The 23,219-nt window shown below is 42.2% G+C and overlaps 1 protein-coding gene across 9 annotated transcripts in view; it reads left to right on the top strand.

Annotated features, from left to right (window-relative positions):
* Nucleotides 1–1,081: 1,081 nt before the first annotated feature.
* Rubcnl (rubicon like autophagy enhancer) overlaps nt 1,082–23,219 on the top strand; it is a 51,673-nt gene continuing 29,535 nt past the window's right edge. For 5 of the 9 annotated variants that reach the window (XM_021257863.2, XM_021257862.2, XM_004844201.4 and 2 more), the window contains exon 1: nt 5,412–5,554. The gene's annotated coding sequence lies outside the window, so the exon portion shown is untranslated. Of the gene's footprint in view, nt 1,362–5,013; nt 5,168–5,411; nt 5,555–5,578; nt 7,204–14,073; nt 22,967–23,219 lie in introns of those variants that run through there. The other 4 variants (XM_087197338.1, XM_021257861.2, XM_087197339.1 and 1 more) reach the window with 4 other exon arrangements.

The raw sequence follows: 23,219 nt of genomic DNA, 5'->3' as shown, positions 1-23,219 counted from the left end.
ACAGGGTTATATCCTGGGTGAGGAGGAGGAATGTGGGAAGAAATTCAGGAATGAGGAAAGTTCTCTAGGCCCACAATCCAGTAAGATAGAATACACAAGGTGTGAACAAAATATATGGTTAATACTGAATTTAAAAAAAACTACAGCAAAAAACACATTATGAGTAGTCCCCTTCAAAATATTCCCCTTCACTTCAAAACACACTTATCCCATCATTCTTGGCACTTTCTGAAGTAGTTCTGGGAGTCTTCTTTCGTGTTTTTGAAGTGTGATAAAATATAAGGTGGATGCTGCTGCAGAAGCATGAAAACATTCCTGTGTGTCATCCAGTTTACTGTTGGGATTGGCACCATGTGACTTCTGGCTTTTCCCAAAGTCAAAATAACCATGCAATCCGAATGTTTTGAATTGACTTGAGACCTCCAGGCAGCCATGATAGTACAACCAAAGGCACTCACAGAAGAAGGTTAAGCATTCATCGTAGTTTTCTATCACACCTTATAAACAGCTCAATATTTTTTCTTTCTGCAGTGCTGGGGATCAAACCCAGGGCCTCACAGATGAGGCAAGGGCACTGCCATTAAGATATACCTCTGGCACAGTACTTTCAGTTCTATTGGCAGATTACTGTTGCAATCATTCAAGACCCCAAATTCTCCTTTTTTCTGTACACCACATTTTAAATTTTAAAAATAGACCACAAAACAGGTGTAGTTCTGGCTCTAATAGTTCAGCTAAAAATATTTTTTGGTGTGGTTTGGGTATTTAACTCAGGACTTTGCGCTGAGGTACATCCCCAGCTCTTCTCATGTTTTATTTTGAGACAGCATCTCACAAAGTCCTTATATTGCCCAGGCTGGGCTTGCACTTGTGAGCCTGCTGCTGCCGCTTCCTAGAGTGCTGGAATTGCAGGTGTGTGCTACCCTGCCCAGCCGAAGAGCACCTTCAAAGAGGAAAAGTGGAAATCATGTAATGGAGGAAGGGCTGAAGGACAAATCTTACTGGTTACTCATTAGACCAAAAGCACGTGTCCCTCATCCTGTAACGTGCAGCAACAGGTGACCTGGGAATCAGGATGGCCTAAAGCTGTGGGGTGGTTGTTCGGGCTGCTCTGGGCTGGCTGGAAGTAAACAGTGCTTTGCCTTGGGTTTACAATCCTTCTGTTTTAACTTCTCCCATCTCTGAAAGGGGAAGAGCCTCTTTCAGGGCATAACATCTCTGAATATCATGCTCCCTCTGTCCCCAAGTCACTCATCAGCAGAAGCAAAAAGTAAAATGGCAGGACTTCTCTTCCTTCTGAATGGAGCAGTGCACTGACCCAGAAGCTAGACTCTGGAAGCTGTGAAGAAGAGCAAAAGAAGGTAAGTCCTATTAAAATTCAAGAAAAACCTGTTATCTCCATACCTGGGAAGCTGAGGCAGGAGATTGTGAGTTTGAGGCCAGCCTGGGTTACATAGTGAGACTGTCCAAAAAAAAGAAAAGAAGGAAGAAAAGAAAGAAAGAAAGAAAAAGGAAGGAGAGAAAGAAAATAATTGCCTAAGTTAAGGATTTTCTCAACATATTGCTTTCACTTGGGCTTTTACTCCAAAGAAATATTATGTTACAATAAATATATATATATATACACACACACATGAATATATATATATATGTTTTTGTGTGTCTTTGGTGTGGTAAAATGTACACAACATAAAATTTACTATTTTAACCATTTATCAGTGTACAATTCAGTAGCACTGAGTTCATTTACAATTTTGTGCTTCACCACTCTTTCCAGAACTTTCACAACATCGTAAGCAGAAACTCTGTCCTCACCAAACAATAATTCTCCATTCTCTGTCCCCTGGTGGCTGTTACTGTGTTTTCTGTCTCCCTCAATCTGCCTATTCTAGGTTCCTCAAGGAAGTGAAATATTACCCTGCCTCATCTTGCACTGCCTACTGACCTAGCTGAATTTCTACCCTCTCTAATCTTGCTTATCTTATATGACTCAAGGCCATAAATCTCTGTGGGAAGAGCCTGTCAGTGGTACCAAAACTGGCTGAGTCTAAGATGGCTGACAGAGAAACCACCAGACAACCTCTAGCTCCATTATAATCTCACCTGCATATTAAACGACACACTCCCTAGTGCTGTGACAGTTGACAATTTCTATGACACTGACCTAAAAGAACCATAAAAGGAGCAGAAAGAGGTGGCATCTGAATTCCTGGAAAATACATGATTATTCCTTGTCTTTATTAGCCTACCCCTGACTCCCATTTCTTTTACCCTGTAACTACAACTCCCCTGACTCCAAAGGGGTTGAGAAGTTGATTTGTGAATTTTATTTTTCACTTCTATTCTTGGCCAAAAATAAAAATATTCATCACTGCTCAGCCAGCACTCAGTCTTGTTATTGTTTCCACAATTCTGAGAGGGAAAAAGAACCCAGTTTGGGGTCAGAAACTGCTAAGAGGAAACACAAAAATGCATCCTTTGTGGATAACAGATGTTTAAGACAGGCAGGCAGGAGAGGGTTAGAGAAGCCAAAGGCAGCTTGTCTTGGTTCTTTCCCTCCCTGACACAGGGCTTGGCTTCCCTCCCAGGAAGGATCATGGTGCCTTCTTCCCGGGGCGCCTGCGTGTGAAGACACTACTGAGCACCTTCTGGTAGTTTATTATGCAGTTCGTTTCATCTCATTTCCTTCCTGTTTTGTACAGACTGATTTCCCCTTTGCTGACTCTGTCAGCTGGGTTCAAAACCAGGGTCAAAGCTCTGCTCACAACACAAATGGCTTCTTGTGAATTCTGGCTGGGTTTTGGGAGGTGGTTGCCAGGCTTTTCGTCCCTTATGAAGTTTTCCTGGCCACAAAGGAGCCTTGTATGTGACCAAATGGTGCTGGGTGTCAGCCCAGCGAGGCCAACTAACATGGTGAGTTGTCCCTGATACTTTTATGGCCTTCAAACTCTGGATCTTGGAGAGTGCTGTGACCTTAAAGTTGACCTTCCCAATGAGAAGAAAAAAAAATACAAAACATCAGCCAGGCATGGTGGCCCTTGCTTATAATCTCAACACTCTGGAGGCTGAGGCAGGAGGGTCATGGCTTCAAGGCCAGCCTGGGATACAAAACAAAGACCCTGTCTCAACAAAACAAAACAAAACACAACAACAAAAAACTCCAGCAAATTTTTTTTAAAAACCAAGTAAAACAAAAATCAAAATAAAACCAACTAAACTCCGGTTTTCCTGGGGAGTGCCCAGTTGTCATTATCAGTGGCTGAGAACCAATAAGGGAGTCTCGAAAAGCCCATCCCTCAGCATTTACTGCTTGGGAAACTCTACTTCAGATCTCAGAGAGGATAGAGCAGGATTCCAGTGAGTATTCCTAATTTGAAAAATCTGTTCTTGAATTTTCCTTCTCAATCCTATAGATACAAGTTTTAGAACAGGGAGCTCTTACGACCATATGTCGAATGTGTATGTTCAGATTTAGTAGGATGCCCACAAGGCAGCACATAGGTTGGTCTTATGGGAGTTTTGGTAAGGGTGATTCACAGTGGCCTCAGGGGACTGACCAAGGCCTACCATTTGGCCCAGTTTCCTTGTATGTTTTAATTTTGGAGGGCTGGAGGGCTTTTGGGGAGGGGGCGGAAATCCAGGGCCTGACCTGTCAGACAAGTGCTCTACCACTGAGCTATCCTCCCAGGCCCAGGCCCAGTACTTTTTATTTTATTTTTATTTTTTGGTAATACTGGGGTGAACCACACTGAGCCTTCACACTGAGCTATATCCCTAGCCCTAACACTGAGCTATTCCCTCCAGGCCCAGTACTTTTTTTTTTCTTTTCAGTATAGGGAATCAAACCCAGGGCCACCACACTGAGCTACAACCTCAGCTTTCTTTTTTAATTTTTAAAATTTGAGATAGGGTCTTGCTAAGTGGCTAAATTGCCAGGTTGAGCTCTAATTTATAATCCTCCTGCCTCAGCCTCCCAGAGTGCTGGGATTACAGGCTTGTGTCACTGTGCCTGGCTTTGTTCTTTGATTAGTAGACTCATTGGTTTATTTTGCCCACATTTGTTCTTGTTTTGAGATTCTTTTTCTTGACTTCCTGTTGACCACTCTATCCTTTCAAATATTCCCCCTTGGTTGCTTTACTTCATTATTCTTCTGTCTTTGTGGTGGCATTCTGGAAACTGGACATAGGATACGGTGTCAGACACATCTGCCTTCCAAGCCTGACTTAGCCTCAGTAAGCCACAGGTTCCTGGGCTGTGAATTGAGAGCAATGGTGTGATATTGTCAGGGATGTTTACAGGATTGCCTAAAACAATTAAAGGACTAAAGGACGGTCCGGCTGGGTGTACAACACTCATTCATCCACACCCTTTTCTTCCTGACTTTTTAAAGTAAGACCTACTGAATTCCGGGAGAACCCCGGGAGTCCAGAATTCTTTCAGGTCTAAGCCAGGATAGGCCCCAAACAGGAGGCCAACAATGGAAGGGATGGGGTGATCGGCGACCTGAATTTACCCCACTTTATTGTATTGGTTTTCTAAGTTCATCTGCAGAAGGCAGCGACCGGTTAACCCCTGTACCCCAGGATGTGCCGGGGGGGCGGGGGGTGCTCCAGGGATTCCTGGCAAGGAAAGCGCCAAGGTACCAGTGCCTTTGTCCCGAAAGCTGGAAACCACAAAGGACAAAGCCAAGGAAAGAGGGGGAGTACCATGGAGTTCGGATTTACGGTTTTACCAAGCAGAAAAGACTCTGTTAAGAGCCAGGACTGCTTCACCGCTTCACCTGCGCGCGGGCACCGCCTGGACAACCGAAGAGGCGCCCAGACGCCCCGCTGAGAGTCGGGGCTCGGGTTTCTATTTGTGAAATTTTTCAGCTTTCGTTGGCAGCGTCTCTCAGCCTCCAGATCTTGGGGGCTCTCCGAGGCGCACCTGCACTGGGATCGCAAGCTCTTGCCGCCAGAGGGCAAGGTGACGACTGGGTTGGACCAATGCTGTAGAGAGGAGTCCCTGGGATGAGGAGGTTCCGGGTGCAGCTGCCGGCTAAGTTGCCGGGCCGCTGATTTCCGTGCAAACGTATCCAAATCTCTCACTCTTCACTCCAAGCAACTGTACTGGATCTAAATGCCGCTGTTTAGGGTGTTCAGGACTGGGGACTCTCATTTCTGCCAGGTGTGCGTTCATCCCCTTATTTCAGTCCTGAAGGAGTGGTTTCTGGTGGGCGGACGGGAAGAGGAGCGCAAAGGTGCTTGCAGTCCGCCAGCCTGCGCTTGGGGCTGGGGCACCGCAGCGCCCGGTCCCAGGGCCTTGGGCGGGGTGGCGTCTCTCTGGGAGCAGCTGGGGGCGCTTGGCCTCTGGGAGGAGCCTCTCGGGTTGCAGCCGCCCCGGGGAGGGGAGGGTGGCCGGGGCCCTGCGCGTCTGGGCGTAGCTTCCTTTTCTCGCTTGGTGCCCCTGGCGCTTGGGGCAACGCCGTGACCAGGGGTGGATGCCCGCCCGGGGACCCACGCGCTGCCTCCCCTGGCAGCTTCCCACCGCCGGCTGGAGATTCGGCGGGACCCGGTGGGTGGGAGAAGGGGAAGGGGAGGCCACGGGAGAGGGTGCTGGGCGGAGAGCCGGGAATCTCAGCGTGGGTCTGGACAGTGTCGGGGGCCCTTAGGATAGTGTAGAAAGGGGATCCACACGCGGAGGCGGAGTTTGAAAGCGAGGGCGACCCTTTGGTGGGAGTGGGTCGCGGAGGGCGCAGAAGCAGAGCCTCGGGCGCTTTAGGCTGCACCTTGTGTCAGCACGAAGCCCATGCCTGCGTGGGCCCCTGCGTGCCCTTCCGGGATGCGTGGTTTTCTCGGTTCCCGAGACACGCTCACAGTGCTGAAGCCTGCAGACGCTTTTCTATCTCCTCAAAACCTATGGAGAGGTCGTGGCAGAAAAACAGACATTTTGCAACTTAACTGAGCTAGATTGGAGCCTGAACGCAATGCGTACTGTGCTCTTACTGAGACTTCGGCGGGAGACTAAATTCACCGCTGCGCCCTCCCCATTCCTTCCTGCCTGGCGACCGCCTGGTGGGGGGTTGCTGAGAATCTCCTGAGAAATTGGTGCTGTCAGCTTGGAGAACCTTCAGGGAGGGGTTATTTTGCCCTAAGTGGAAATTAAGGCTGGAAGAAAAGGGTGTACTCAAGAACTGCCCGAACCGCGTCATTACCGTGGAATTTGGAAGGATCTTTTAATTGAAGATACAATGGGAGTGCGCCAGAGACTGAGAATCGGCAAATCTAGGTTTTTTTTTTTTCCCCTCTCAAATTTTTATTAGACTATTTTTGCGATACGTAGCAAATACATTCCTCGTGGGGGAAATGCATCTTGATCCCCCCCCCCCATACCCAGGTCCCCTTTTCATTTTTTTCAAAGAACCAATTGTTTGATTAATTGATCCTTTGTATTATAGGTTTTAGGGGGGTCTTAATCTCATTACTTTCTGCTCTAATCTTTATAATTTCTTTCCTTCTACTCATTTCAGATTTGGAGTGTTCTTGTCGTTCTAGGCCTTGAGATAGATCGTTAAGTTGTTTATTTGGGATCACTTTATTCTTACTGTGCATGCTCTCACAGCTATTACCTTCCCACTTGGTATCGCTTTCCCTGAAATCTGAGTTTCTTAGACCCAGTCCTAAAGCCAAGTGGCCTCGAGGTCTTGGCAAGTCAAGGAACCCTCTGAGCTTGAGTTTCCTTGTGTGAGACAGGAGAACCCACCTGGAAGCTTGAAAAATAAATGAACTGGAAAGAGAGAGGGTTTCTGTATGGTCTCTGCAAGGGAAGGGATCACATATTGCTGCCCACACCCCACTCTGGGCCGCCCACGAAATCTTGTTTGGAGCAGAGGTTTCAGGGTCATTCTGGGGTTTTCATAATTACCTGTCTGAAGTGTCAGGCACATCTGTTTCTCCATCTCTTGTTACAGTTCCTCTTTAGGCAATGGAAACTGCTCCTCACAGTTTGACATCGCCAGAGGAACTGTGCCTTTCTCATCAACTTCTTTAGGGCCTCTACGAAGTGGGGGAGGTGTAAGGCACCTCCAGGGTTATGAACTGTGCAGTTGAGATTTGATTAGCCAGTCTTTTGTGCAACCATTGAACTCTAAACATCGGTGACTTTCTGAGCTCTTGTTTCCTGACATGGGAAATTCTGTCAGATCCAAGGATTGACTTTCAAAGGTAGGGATTCTCATTTGAATAGTCTTTAGGGGAGCAAGTGAAGCTGCTCCCCACCAATCAGAGGGCACACACAAATAATAGCCCAAACAAATTTGAATAGTTGCCCTTGAAACAACCTAGATTCATGTTTCTAATTTGGACAGATTCACAGGCTTGGTTAAAATTTAGGCATGTGGTCTTGCTATACAGTCCAGGCTGGGTTGGAATTTATGGTCCTCCTGCCTCAGCCTCCTGAGTGTACCACGATGCTCAGCAACAGTTCCAAAGAAACTTGTTCAGCCTTCCAAAGCTAATAAATTTCAACAGCACTAATGATTGTTAGTCATCTTGTATTTTTTCATGGCACCCTATAGAATCTGAGATTGTCTTTTCTCTTTTCATTAAGAGCCTTTGAAGGATGACTCAGGTAAGAGTTTGGGAAATAAGACTAGAACTCCCTAATTATGCTCTCTTATACTAAATTGTAAGTCTTTATGCAATAATGATGATGGCAACATGAAAGTTGACTTTTATAAAACATTGTGTACCAGACTGAGACAAGCATGCTACAATTCATTTAGTTCTCACGACAGTCCTGTAATGAGAGTTTAAGTGCTCAAGATCACACAGTAATTAAATAAGGAACTATCTTACATTGTCTCAAGATGGGATCTGAAGAGGTCCCCCAAAGAGATGGGGACCACAACTTGCCCATAAATGTTCTTGACTCTTGTCTCAGATAAAAGAATTTCAGGATTTGTCAGTGAGAGACATAGGCTGGTTTGTTAGGCAGAGTTAGAAAGCGAGAGAAAATACAGGACTTCAGCTTGAGGAGCGGAAAGAGGAAGCCCTCTGAGGAAAATCAGATGGACCAGTTAAAAAAGAGTAAGATGGCTTTCATGGATTTGTTGGTGTTGGCCTGGGTCGGGTTGGTTATTGTCGCATGTCTGAGTTTCCAGGAGATGATTGTTTCTGTTTATGGCATAATGAAATTAGGGGAAATTGCTGGAATCCACAGTGATTTAGGGCAATGGCTGGAGACCTCTAGGCACACTCTGGTGGTTGAATATCCCTGTAAATGTCTTGCTTCTCAGTCTTGAAGGGGTATGAGTCCTTAGATTAAAAGGAGTAGCCAATCTTGTCTTGCCAACTTTTAGACAGATAATCCCTAAATGATTCATATGCTTATACTGTATGCAGAGCTGAGAAGGATTTGGCCCAGATTATTGAAGGTGAAAAAGGAGACATACAAAATGAAGGTCAAGCTTTGTTCTGCTTTTAGTTACTTATTGGGTATCTGTAGGGCTCAGAAAAGTCACTGTGTTTTGTTTTTGATTTTTAAGAAAAAACAGCTGTTAAGTCCTTGACTATGTCAGAAGAAAGCACAAATCATGCTTTTAATGAGTAAAGGGTTAAGGATCCAGGAGTCTGTCCTCTTTTCCTATGGTGGTCTCTGTGTTAAGATCAGCACTAAGTCATAAAATGACTATTGTGATTCTTATGGTGCTGGGGATCAAACACTGGTCCTTGTGCACGCTAGTTAGGCAGGCTCGCTACCACTGGGCTGCACCTCTAGCTCTTAGCATAGAATTATGTGTGTGTGAACATCTATGGCTTTTATCCCATGCACAGAGGAGCATGAAGAGTGAGACAGGGCCTTGGAGCACATTTACACTGGACCCAAGCCTGCCACCGAGTGGCTGTGTGGCCATCACATTAGTTCCTTTTTCTGGGTCTCAGGGTTCAGATGCATGAAATAGTGATAATAATCCCATATTGAACAAATGCTTTTATTTCCACTGAAACATGAAGTATGGGCCTGGGAAAGAAAAATGCTTCTCAGTATAAAATGTTTTAAATTCAAGGGTTTCTTTCATCTCTAACAGGAGGCTGGAAAGCGGCAAATGAAGCTAAGATAAACTCCACACTTAATGCGGTTTACCCAATACTTATGTTAAAAAATTGTGTTTTTAAGAAAGTGCTTGAGTTCCATGCTTGGATTAGCTTTACATTTATTAAAAGAGAAATGTAAATTAGACTGCTTGGGTTGTTTTAGGTAGGAGGAATATTGAAGGCACCCATGGTCAGCAGATGCTTTTGTCTAGTTGATGTTATGTGATGAAAATTGGAGGGTGGAGATTGTTTTTTTCTTTATACTCTTCTACCTTCTTTTATTCCAGTAAGCTCTAGTGAATCTGAAAACAGCTTCATTCTGAAAATATACGTAGGGTACTTCCCTATTCTCTTTCTTTATTTGGAAATTATTTTTAGAAGACAGCTTTTGGGATGACTGCTTCAAATCTGGTAAAGAGACTTGAACTTTTATATATGCGTATTTTAAGAGTATTTAAAAAAATATGTCTCAGTTGTCAAGTCTTTTGAATTGTTCTGTGACCTATGTAAACATCTGTTTCTTCTTGCTCTCTTAGTTTAAACGAGGTTGTGTGGTGATTTAGACTCACGGAAGTCCACATGCGGTGAATACTGATATTCTGGGATGTTTTTATCATGAGATTAAAAGGTCTTCCCTTCACCCTTGTGCCCTAGGAATTAGGGCTAGGTTAGTTTAGCCCACCTCCAGGGTCTTGCTCATTTGAAAACAGCTGTGTGCTGTTTGGCATTAACTTTAAGAGTCCTCCTTTCTGCTGTGAAAATGGTTTTCCAGTGCTTTTTGGTTTTCTAAACAATGTCACTAGTTTGGTGGGTTTGCTTACAGTTCAGCTATTTGTTTATCAAGATACATGGAATCAGCTTCACCTTACCTCATCCTCTGGTTCCTCTTTGGGTGGTGCCACTTAGAAACCAAATGAGTTCATTTTTAGTGTGGGCTGGGCTAGGTTGGTGATAATCTGAAACACATTGAAGGATCTTGGTCTGATCCAGGGCTAAGGAAACAATGTGTGTGTGTGTGTGTGTGTGTGTGTGTGTGTGTGTGTGTGTATTGGTACGGAAAATTTAGAACAGTGTGAGGCACGAACTAGATGCCATATATGTTAGGAACTGATGAAGAGGAAGGCAGCCAATGACTAGTGCTACGCAGATGATAAATGACAGCACATACCTGTAGGGAAGCACTTTTGTAAAATGTGGTGAGAAAAGCCTCAGTCCATAGGTAGCATTTAAAAAAAACCCTAGAAGGTATAGTGGTGTCCAGGAAGGATAAGGAAGTCACAGAGTTTTCTTAGGGCCACATGGACAGATGTAGCAAGTGATGAGCATTAAAAAAGAACTTTTTTTTTGTTAAATTCTTTTATTGCTACATTTTAGGTATACAATACAATTACATTTCTCATTGGGAATTGTACCTTTACATAATGCATCTTGGTTCTTATTTTTTCCCCATTCCTAGCCCTCCCTTCACCCCCTCCACCCTTCCCTATTTACAAAGACTTTATTTCCATTTTTTCCATTTCTCATCATTTTTCCTTTCCCTTCTTTCCTTTCCCCTGCCCCTCCCACAACCCCTACCCCTTTGGACCTTTTCTTCCTATTTTGCATTATCGATTATTCATTCTAATCATTGGTACATTTTAGGTATACAATATAATGACATTCATCATTGGAAATTTGCACCTTTACATAGTCTCTCTTGGTTCTTATTTTTCACCCTTGCCCAGCCCTCCCTTCAACCCCTCCAGTCCTCCCTATTTACAAAGATTTTGTTCCTATTTTTCCATTTTCTCATATTAATCCCATTCCCTTCTATCCTTTCCCCTAGCCCTCCCACTTCTTCCCCTTTGCCCCTTTTCTTCCTGTTTCACATTACCTATTATACATTTTAGTCCTTATTTACACTTTCAGTTTCTCACACTAGAGAAACTATTCAGTATTTATACATGTGTGTCCTATTTATTTCACTTAAGAGTATCGCCTCAATGTGCATCCACTGAGCTATAAATGTCTCTAATTTCTCATTTTGTATGGCTGAGTAGTACTCCATTTTATATAAAAACCACATATTCTTTATCCAGTCTCCAGTTGATGGGCATTTGGGCTGTTTCCAAGTTTTAGCTATCACAAACTGCGCTGCTATGAACATGGGTGCACATATATCACTGTGGTATGATTCTTTTAATTCTTTGGGAAGATCCCCAGTAGTGGAATAGCAGGATCAAATGGGACTTCCAGTCCTAGTTCTTTGGGGTATCTCCATACTGATTTCCACAGTGGTTGCACCAGTCTACACTCCCACCAGCAGTGGAGCAGGGTTCCTCTTTCCCCACAGCCCTGCCAGCATTTGTTATTGGTTGATTTCATGATAGCAGCCTTTCTTTCTGGAGTGAGGTGGAATCTCAGTGTTGTTTTCATTTGCATCTCTCAAATGACCAGTGATGTTGAACATTTTTTCATGTATTTATTTGCTATTTCTACTTCTTTGTGTGAGAAATGTCTGTTCATTTCAGATGCCCATTTTTGGATTGGGTCTTTACATTTGGGAGGTCTGATCTTTTTAAGTTCTTTATAGATAGGAGATAGTAGACCTTTGTCTAAGGAAAAGCAGGTGAAGATTTCTTCCCCCATTGTGGGTTGTCTCTTCACACTGCTGGTGGTCTCTTTTGCTCTGCAGAAGCTTTTTAATAAGAAGAGATACCATTTGTTGATTGTTTCTGCTAGTTCATGGGCAACTGAGGTTTTGTTCATAAAATCTTTTCCTACACCGATGTCTTCAAGAGTTCTACCTAACCTCTGTTCCAACTGGTTCAGAGTTTCTATTTTAATATTTAGATCTTTAATCCATTTTGATTTTAGTTTAGTGCATGGCAAGAGATATAGGTCTAGTTTTAATCTTTGGCAAGTTGAAACCCAATTTTTCCAGCACCATTTATTAAAGAGGCTATCTTTCCTCCAGTGAGGGTGTTTGGCTCCTTTATTGAACATGAGATGGCTGAGTGTGTCTAGCATTGTTTCTGCACCTTCTAATCTGTTCCACTGGTCCTCAGGTCTGTTTCTTTGCCAGTACCATGCTGTTTTTATCACAGTAGCTTTGTAGTATAGTTGCAGGTTGGGGATTGTGATACCCCCTGCCATGTCTTTGTTACCTAGAATTGCTTATGCTCTTCTGGGTCTCTTCTTGTTCCAAATGAATTTTTGGATTGTTTTCTTGAGGTCTGTGAAGTATGCTGCTGGGATCTCAATTGGAATTGCATTGAATCTATATAGCAGTTTTGGAAGTATGGCCATTTTCACTATATTAATCCTTCCTACCCAGGAGCTTGGGATGTCTGTCCATTTTCTGATATCATCTTCAATCTCTCTTTTCAGAATGCCATAGTTTTCAGAGAAGAGGTCTTTGATTTCTTTCATGAGGATGATTCCTAGGTATTTCAGTTTTTTGGATGCTATTGTGAAAGGAATTATTTGCCCTATTTCTCTCTCAGTGAGTCTGTCATTGGTGTAGAGGAAAGCTATTGATTTTTGTGTGTTGACCTTGTAACCAGCTACTTGACTGAATTTGGTTATTAAGTCTAGAAGACTTTTGGTGGAGTTCTTGGGGTCTTCTATATACAGAATCATGTCATCTGCAAATAATGACAATTTGACTTCTTCATTTCCTATCTTTACTCCTTTTATTTCTTTCTCTTGTCTAATTGCCGTGGCTAATGTTTCCAGAACTATATTGAACAAGAATGGTGATAGTGGACATCCTTGTCTTGTTCCTGATTTTAGTGGGAAGGATATCAGTTTTTGACCATTTAGTATGATATTGGCTGTTGGTTTTTCATAGATGGCTTTTATCAGTTTGAGGTAGAGACCATCTATTCTAATTTTTTGTAGGGTTTTAAGCATAAATGCATGTTGGATTTTGTCAAATGCTTTTTCTGCATCTATGGAGATAATCATATGGTTTTTGTCCTTGGCTCTATTGATATAGTGTATTACATTGATTGATTTTCATATATTGAACCATCCCTGCATCCCTGGGATGAATCCCACTTGATCAGGGTGTATGATCTTCTTGATGATCTTCTGCATTCTGTTTGCCAGTATCTTATTAAGGATTTTTGCATCTATGTTCATTAGTAAGATTGGCCTATAGTTCTCTTTTTCAGTTGGGTCTTTCTCTGCTTTGGGGATCAAGGTGATGCTTGCTTCCAGGAATGAATTTGGGAGTATTGCTTCCCTTTCAATTTCATTGAAGAGTTTAAGCAGTAGTGGCAGCAGTTCCTCTCTAAATGTCTTGAAAAATTCAGCAGTGAAGCCATCAGGGCCCGGGCTTTTCTCAGTTGATAAGTTTTTAGTTACATTTTCAATTTCATTGGTTGATATTGGGTTGTTCAGAATTTTTAGGTGTTCTTCGTTCAACTTTGGTAATTCATATCTATCTAGGAATCTGTCCATTTCTTCTGTGTTGTCCGTCTTATTGGCATATAGGTTCTGGAAGTAGGTATTGATGATGCTCTGAATTCTGCTGGGTTTGTTGTAATTTCACTCTTTTCATTCCTAATTGCATGGTTTTGGGCCTTTTCTTTCCTTTTTCTGACAAGTGTGGCTAAGGATTTGTCAATTTTGTTGATCCTTTTGAAGAACCAACTCTTGGCTTCATTGATTTTTTGTATTGTTCTCTTAGTCTCCATTGCATTGATTTCTCCTCTGATCTTTATAATTTCCTCCCTTGTATGAGCTTTGGGGTTGTCCTGCTCTTCTTTTTCTAGAAGCTTGAGGTTCAGCATCAGGTTGTTTAATTGGGCTCCTTCTGTTTTCCTAATATGAGTATTCACTGCTATGAATTTCCCTCGTAAGATTGCTTTCATTGTGTCCCATAGATTCCGATATGTTGTATTGTCATTGTCATTTAATTGAAGGAACTGTCTGATTTCTTCTTTAATTTCCTCTGTGACCCATTGGTTATTCAGAAGTGTGTTGTTCAATTTCCACATGTTTATGAAATGTTTTGAGTTTCTTTTGCTATGGATCTCCAATTTCATCGTACTATGGTCTGCTAATATACAGGGGATAACTTCAATTCCTTTGCACTTACTTAAACATGTTCTATGTGTGAGTATGTGGTCTATTTTGGAGAATGACCCACGTGGAGCTGAGAAGAATGTGTATTCTGATTTTATGGGGTGGAAGACTCTGTAAACATCTGTTAACTTCATTTGTTCAAGAGTTCAACTGAGTTCTAGTATTTCATTACTTATTTTTAGTCTAGTTGATCTATGTATTTGTGACAGTGGGGTGTTGAGGTCCCCCACTACAATTGTATTAGTGCATATATGACTTTTCACGTCTGTTAGTATTTGTTTTACATAGTTGGATGCACTGGTGTTTGGTGCATAGATATTTATGATTGTCATCTCTTCCTCTTGGATTGTTCCCTTTACAAGGATGTAGTGTCCTTCTTCATCTCTCTTAATCAGTGTTGGTTTGAAATCTACTTGATCTGCAAAGAGGATAGCTACTCCTGCTTTTTGAGGGGTTCCTGTCGCATGCAGTATTGTTTTCCACCCTTTAACTTTCAGTCTATGAGTTTCCTTTTGAATGAAGTGTGTTTCTTGTATGCAGCATATTGTTGGATTTTGCTTCTTGACCCATTCTGCCAGTCTATTTCTTTTGATTGGTGAATTGCGACCATTAATGTTGGCGGTTATAACTGAAACGTATTGACTTGTCATTGCTATGACTTTTTCTTTCTGTTGGGTTCTCCCCCTTTCTATTTAATTTCTTGTCATGCCAGATGGGTTCATTCTGCTTTGCTTCCTGGGGTTGTGATCCTCAATGTCTGTTCTTAGGGTATTGTGTAAAATTCTTTGGAGTGCTGGTTTGGTCTTCACGAAGTTCCTAAGGTGCTGTTTGTCATGAAAGTATCTTATTTCTCCATCCATTTTGAAAGATAGTTTTGCAGGGTACATCAATCTGGGTTGGAGGCTGTTTTCTTTTAGGGCTTGGAATACATCACTCCAAGCTCTTCTTGCCTTGATGGTTTGTGTTGAGAAGTCTGCTGTGATTCTGATGGGCTTTCCTTTGTATGTGATTTGTTTCTTTTCTCTAACTGCTTGTAGAATTTTGTTCTTCTATTGTGTTTCTGGAATCTTAACAATTATATGCCTATGTGTAGATTTTTTTTGATCAAGGCTATTTGGAGTCCTGTATGCCTCACTTATCTGTATGTCAAGTGCTTTTCCCCTGCTTGGGAAGTTTTCTGCCATTTCTTCTGTGAAGAGTTTTTTATGTCATCTGCACTCTCTCCTGTTTCTTCATTGACTCCAATCAGTCTTATGTTGTTCTTCTTTGCATCATCTAGCAGCCGCTGGATTGATTTCTCATGTTCCCTTATAATTTTGAAGCAATTTTTCTTTTCCTCCTCATTAATTGCAATCTTATCTTCTATATCTGAAATTCTGTCCTCACATTGGCTCATTCTGCTGTGTAGACTTTCAGTGGAGTTTTTCATGTCCTGGAAATCTGTTTGTATCTGTTTTACCAATTCCATTTGTTTCTTATGTTAGGATTCCATCATGTTCCTGAGCTCCTCTCTAGATTTATTAATCATATCTTGCATGAGGAGCACAATTTCTCTTGTTATCTGAGAAATTATTTCTGATTTCATTTTTTCCAGATCCCCTTTGGTTTCCAGTTCAGTGGGTCCAGATGGTTGAGTATCAGAGTGTTCCATCTCATTTCCCTTTGGGGTTGCTGTAGATGATCTGGTAGACTGGTTTTGAGACTTATTTAAGTGTTTTCTCATTTCAACTGGGGATCAGGGGGGTGCTTTTGGCTCCCATGCGAATCACCTCCTCTGAGCTGGGAGAGGTGGGACAGGGGCTGGGAGTGGCAGTAGGGATGGTGGCCTAGAAGCCCCTTCCTCTGAGCCAGGAGTGGTGGGACAGAAGGTGGCCCAAAAGCCCTTTCCTCTGGGCTGGGAGCAGTGGGAGGGATGGTGGCCAGGAAGCCCCTTCCTCTGGACCAGGAGCAGTGAGATGGCGGCTCAGAAGCCCCTACCTCTGCGCTGGGCTAAAAAAGTACTTTCACTGATAGGAATTTGCTTATGGAAAAATACAGAGAATAGTACAGTATAATGAGCATTTTATTTTCTCTCCTTCCAGCTTCAGTGGCCAATTTTGACTCATCCATATTCCATCCTCCACCAATATTATTTTAAAACAGATTTAAGATATCCTACCAATTACTTCTAAAGCCTTGTGCATATATTTCTAAAAGATAGAAAAACATCACTGCAACACATAGCCTCTTTGGCTTTGTTTCCTATCTGTACATTAGGCCATAGAACCTCCTCTTTGGTGCTCATTGAAAGATAAGGTGCGGACCCGAAGCACTGGTGATCCATGTCCTTTTGTTGGTAACCCTGGCACTGACTATATTGTCTTACCAGCCCTTAATGATATTTTTTCTTTTTCTAGATAACTTTGTTTTTACAGTTTTACTTGTTACTTCCTCTTTCTTCTCCACATCAATTTTAGATACCCTTGCTTAGCATCCCCATTACGTACTTTCTACTTTTAGCTTTCTCACATGGGAGCAGTATCTTTGTTTATAGCCTGATGTGCACCTGTTGCTCTTTGACTCTTGCAGTCCTTAGCACACCAGTCTTCTCTAGTCTCCCTGGATCTTTTTAAAAGGAAAGGGGCACTTCTCATTTCATTTTATAAAACAGTGTTTTTGAGATTGAGTTGGAATTCACATGCCATGTGATTCACCCATTTAGTGTAGAGCTCAGTAATTTTCAGTGTATTCCCAGATGTGTGCCACCATTGTCACAGCTTTTAGAATAGTTGCATTGCCTTGAAAAGAAACCTGGCATCCTAGCTATTCCCATTCTTCCACCTCTATTGTAAGCAACTGCTAATCTACTTTCTATTTCTATGAATTTGCCTATTCTGGTCATTTTATAGAATACATAATTATGTAGTATATTAAAATAGCCTATTCTGGAATTTTATATAAATATTAAATATTTTTGGTCTGACTTCTCAATTAGCATAATGTTTTCAGTGCTCATCCATGTTGTAGCATGAATCAGTACTTCATTTCTAATTGTGGCTGAATAACATTCCACTTTGTGGATGTAGAGGGTATTGCTTATCCATTCATTCACTGATGAACATTTAAGTTGTTTTTTCATTTTTCTTATGACGAATAAGGGTGCTATAATAATTCATGTATAAGTTTTTGTGTGAACATATATTCTCATTTCTCTTAGGTGTGTACCCACAAGTAGATTAACTAGATCAAATGGTACTTGTATGTTAACTATTTGAGGAAATACTATACATTTTCCAGTATGGCTCCTCATTTCATTTGCCCATACATGAAAATCTTGTCATCTTCTAAGTTCAGAAATACACCTGGAACTCTGGGTAAATTTCTGTATTTATATATATTTTTCTAAAGTCCTACTTCGTCATCTAAATATGTTTATGTATTATTCTATTTTTTTGTTTATTTACTATTGCTTTTTTTTTTGTACTGGGGATTGAACTCAGGACTTTGCACTTGTGAGGCAGGTGCCTGGTGCCACTGAGCTAAATCCCCAGCCCTACTATTGCTTTTTTTTTTGGTACTGGGGATCAAACTTGGGTCCTTGCACTTGCGCAGCAGGCGGCGAAACCACTGAGCTAAATCCCCAGCCCTTACTATTGCTTTTTGTATGTAAATTTTTTACATAGGACATTAAATTATCTCAGCAGTGGTCCCCAAAGTAGAGGGCATAATACCTTTAGGATACAAGGTGATTCGTTGGAAAGCAAGAACAAAATGCTATTTTCATGTGTGCTTTATAATTATGTAGTATATTAAAATAGCTGTGTGTTTATAAATAAATACTGTTATATAATAATTTTATGCTCAAGGGCCAGGGATTTAGCTCAGTGGTTTCACCACCTGCTGGACAAGACCAAGAACCCGAGTTCGATCCCCAGTACCAAAAAAAAAAAAGAATTTTATGCTCAAATATTCCTTTTCATACAGATGCTATGGAATAATCATAAAAGCTGTTGGAGAGACATGAAGTCAGACATACATGTCTACATGTCTAGTTCTTTCTTTCTTGTGTGTGATGAGGTCTTGCTGTTTGGCTCAGGCTGGTCTTGAACTCCTAGGTCCTCGTGACCTTCCCACCTTAGTCTTCTGAGTGCGTGGTGCCCAGCCAGCTGTGTGGTTCTTAGTCCTGTGTTTTGTGACAAATCTGATACTTCTTATAATTCCTTTGCTAAGGAAAGTTTAGATATCCTTCTGATTTCATTCGGCCCATGTGCAAAATGTGAATTCCAGTGGAAAGAGCTCTGGATCAGGTGTCAGACTTATTTTTGTTCTATTTCTGTTGATGACTAATGGAGAAAGTTAGGGCAAGTCCCATGATGGCCTCTATTTCAGTCCTCATATTGTCATATTAACACTTGAAATTCTGTGGGTGTTCACTGTGCGGAATGGGAGTGGTAAGGGTGACTTATGCAATGACCAGAGGAAGCTAGTCATTTGTGTGCCTTGTGCAATTCTGCACTTCTTTTAGGTGAAGCATCTAGTTTTCTCTGGTCTTTGCTTGGGCCTTCCCCATCTTGCCCCAACCCACCTACTGCTCTCAATTGCTTTGGATCACTCCTATGTTCTCTGACATCAGACCTTCAAAGTTCAGGGTCAGTTAGAGAAGAATCCCAATGATGATGATGATGTCACCCAACCACCATCACAATAGGGCACCGTGTCCTTCCTGTTCCCTTTGTTGCAACATTGGTGTTCACATGTCATCAGTCATGAAGTCACGATCAAATGAAATTGTAGTCTACCCTGATTCCTGGCTGCCACTCTGAAAGCTGTGGATTCACACTATTGGGCATCTGAATGGTTTCTGTGTGACATGGTGGCTTCAGAGTCTGCTAGTGTCCTTGGGGATGTGAATCTTTGCTTACAATCAAAGCATGAAAGGAAGTAGACATGAAGAGAGACAGAAACAGGTTCTGGGGAACTGTGTTAATGTCTCGGTTTCCATGCTATTGTTAAAGGTTTATTCATTCTCTGATCATTTGCATTTGTTTTTTATTGGAGATGCTTAGCAAGTTGTTTGCAGTGGATTTTATTGGCAAAGTTGTGGAGAAAAGGGATCCCTTGCAGGCTACTGAAGGTGCCTGGAATGTGACATAGGAATGTGACATAATACAGCCATTTTGGAAGACAGTATGAAAGTTTCTCACAAATTTAAAAATAGAACTAGCAATTATAACTAGCTGATGAATACGCAAAATGAAAAAAACAACTTAAATGATCATCAGCAAAAATAGAACTAGAAATATTATCTAGCAATTCCACTCCTGGGTATATATCAAAAGGAAATGAGGCCAGTATGTCAGAGACATCTGCACTCCCATGTTCATGACAGCATTACTCACAACAGCTGAGATATGGAGTCAGCCTAAGTGTCTATCAATGAATGAATGAATAAAGAAAATGTGATATATACATCTGCCACCATTCAGCCTTAAAATTGTAAGGAAATCCTGTTATTTGTGACAACGTACATAAACCTGGAGGACATTATGATAAGTGAAATAAGCCAGACAGGAAGACAAATACTGAGTCAGGTAGGTTGGTGAATTATCTGTAATTTCAGCTATTGGGAGGCTGAGGCAGGAGGATGGCAAGTTTAAGGCCATTCTTGGTAAGCTAGCAAGACTCTATCTCAAAATAAAAAATAAAAAGGGGGCTGGGGTCGTACCTCAGTGGTAGAGTTCCTCCCTGGCATGCTTAAGGTCCTGGGTTTGATCCCCAAGGCAAATACTGCACGATCTCACTCATATGTGGAGTCAAAACAAGCCAAACACATAAAAGGAGAGTAGAATGGTGGTGACCAGGGGCCAAGGGAAGAAGAGGAATTGGGTAGATGTTGGTAAAATATACAAAGTTTCAGTGAGAGAGGAAGAATAAATTCAGGAGATTTGCTGCACAACATGGTGACTATAGTTAATAACAGTATATAGTAGACTTTAGGTGTCGTCACCACACATAACAAAAAATAAATGAGAATATATATATTAGCTCAATTTAGCCATCCCACAATGTATGCATACTTGGAAACATCATATTGTACACCATAAATACAACTTTTCCAATGAAAAGTAAATATAAAAAATGAATTTTGTCTTTCACCATCAATTCTTTTTATGATTTCTATTTCCTCATATATTGTATTTTAAAGAGATAATTAGAAGGCATTTTAGGTCATGATCTTGAATTTCTTCTAAAGAATAACATCTATATTTGACTTTCTTTCTTGGGCCATGACAATAACTGGCATGACCATACTTAGGTATCGTCCATCAGTTTGTTCATCCTCTCAATACACCTGATGAATATATTTATCAAGCACCTATTATGTGCTGGTTTTTAGGTTCTGGATACAGAGTAGTGTCCAAAGTAAATTTAAATAACAGCTGCCCTCATGGGTTTTACATTCCAGGCAATGGTACCTTTGAGGTTAAGTAAAATAGGGTTTCATGCAAAGGGGAGAAATCGAGATGGGGAAGTGGCTAGGGATAAGAGGAGGGGAGTTGCTCTTTTTTACATGGTGAGTAGGCTGGACTCACCGGGAAGGTAACCGTTAAGGTGAATCTTTATTCTGATGCTCCCAGTTATGCGTTTTGTGAGTAGTTAGTGTTGGGATAAAGTCCTAAATCTGAAGTGCTTGTGCCTGTTCATAGAGCAGCTTTAGGACTGTTAGATGAACTGCCAGGTGTTAAAGCCAGAGGTCACGCTGGCTCACGACCCTTCCTCAAAGGTGTATCTTTGCAGCCTTTGCTGTGGCTGTGTGGTTACTGTGGCGCCGCAGTCATTCTTGACAGGCACCCTTCTGATGGAGTCAGGAGGACTGGCTGGGATCAGTGTACCTGCTCACTTTCTCTCCTAGTCCAGGACATAAGCTGAGTTATGTTATCCCAGTGCTAACAAAACAAAAACTGCCAAGCATGTAGTAGATGCTCAATAAATATTTTTAAATTGACCAGCAGACCCCAAGCAATGTGACAAGTAATACCCTCAGCTATGATGTGATGGCCCCTGTGAATTACCTCCTGCCTAAAGATCGGAACATGGCGACTTGGCCTGCAGTCCCTAGGGCCTGGAGTTGGTTGTGGCTAGGCATCACTCCTCTTGTCAGCCTGCCTCTCACAGAAGGTCATGTGCCCAGTGTCCAGCCTTGTTTTTCTTCCTCTCTCTACCACTGCTTGGCTATAGTTTTGAAGCTCTGTAACCTATTCCAGCTCTAATACAGTCTGATTTTATAACCTGGCAAAGCCAGCGGTTGCTGGTCATTTGTGTGAAGCAAAAATACCTTTATAAAAGAAAGTAGAGCCAGCATCTACTTCTAAAAATTGCCTGTTATAAGGAAGTGTGTCTTTGCTCAGTGCACTTAGGGAAAGGGCTAACAGTGTTATTTCTGAGAAGGAAGTAGGGTTGGTGCAGCTCAGTGCCACAGGAGCTCTTCACTCTGTAGGTTTCTGTGTTGGGGCATTTTTTTTTTTTGGTACTGGAGATCAAACTCGGGTCCTTGCGCTTGTGCAGCAGGTGGCGAAACCACTGAGCTAAATCCCTGGCCCTGTTGGGGCATGTTGTAGAGACCTAGACGTGGTTTCCTTAGTAAGTATAAAATCCAAAATTACTGGAGAGGAAAGATGTGTGACAGAGAGAAACTGGAGCACTAGGTGGGATTTGAGGTCAGGAAAAGGATTACAAATCGCTTTGGTATGCTGAGTTCTGGCTATTGACACAGGCAGCCCCATCTTGTGGTACTGTATTTTGTGAATGGTGATCTGGGGCTTGTGCAGTATTTTCAGAAGATTTATTTTCAGGAGACAGTTTCAGTATTTTATGAAGGCTATCTCCCTCACCTGTGTCACTCCAAAAGGTGTGACCTAGAATACAGAGCCCTCAAGTCAAGAAAACCCAAGGACTTTTCCCCATCGCAGTACTGGGTGTGAACCCTGGACCTTTGAACTGAGCTACATCCCTGGCCCTTTTCTATTTTTTATTTTGAGACAAGTCTCTCTAACTCACAAAGTTGCTGAAGCTGAGCTTGAAGTCAGGATCCTCCTGCCTCAGCCTCCCAAAGTGCTGGGATTTCAGGCATGCAACTATGCCTGGCTAAAAACCCAAGTGCTTTTGAGAACAATTTTTGTATGTGGGTTCTTTGGTATGTTTGAATTTATACCATATGAGCATAAGCCTTGAGTGACAAAAATTTCATTTCTTTAGAAAACGTGAATTCAATTCTATCCCTGTATGAATAATGCTGACCCAGTAATAGGATAATCATATTTTTTTCTATGTCTTAATTTTATTTCTGCTTTGTTGGAAGTTCATTTGGTCCATAAATATTTATTTAGCCCCATATACAACTCCAGGTACAGGGCATGTGATGTGGCAAAGACCAGGAAAGGCCTTTGCTCTCCTGGGAGTTTATAGTCCAGGTTAGGGGGTGCAGGGTGGGGAGACTGACAGTAAAGAGCTAAAAAAGGGAAACTCTAGGAAGTGAGCACCCCTGTGATGCAAACTAAACAGGGTGATGTGCTAGGGGCGATCAGGGGACTGACTGCCTGCAGAGAGGTAGTTAGGAAAGACTTCGGTGAGGAAGTAATTCATAACCCAGGGCCTGCTGCACCAGAGAGAGCCAGATGTGTGGTCATCTGGGGGAAGAGTGTTTCAGGCCAAGGTTGCCTTGAACTTTACACCTGAGGAAGCTCTAGTTCAAGAGCTTGCTGCGTAGTTGGGTCTCTCCGAGGCTGATGAAGGAGAGAGAAGGCGGCAGGGGCAGTGCATGTCCAGTCCGAAGGTCAAGGTAAGCAGCCCTTTGATTAGGGGCTTTGATTTGATTTGATTAGGGGAAGGACATGCTGATTTGGGTTTGCAAAAGAGCTCTCTGACTACCTGGTGCTGTGGACAGGCAAGAGAATTGGGGAAGCCCACTGGCAAGCTGTGGCCTGAAGTCCAGATGACTTAGACTTGGGGTGACGGCTTGTAGCTGGAACCTGCCCATGGAGCTGAGGAAGGATAGGTCAGAAATGGCTCTTACCCATTAAGCTCCAGCAACT

Source organism: Heterocephalus glaber, unplaced genomic scaffold (assembly GCF_053883595.1).
Source record: "Heterocephalus glaber isolate CG9 unplaced genomic scaffold, H.glaber_assembly_v1.0 deba00001666, whole genome shotgun sequence".
NCBI lineage: Eukaryota > Metazoa > Chordata > Mammalia > Rodentia > Bathyergidae > Heterocephalus > Heterocephalus glaber.
This window is presented reverse-complemented; position numbering and strand designations above follow the sequence as displayed.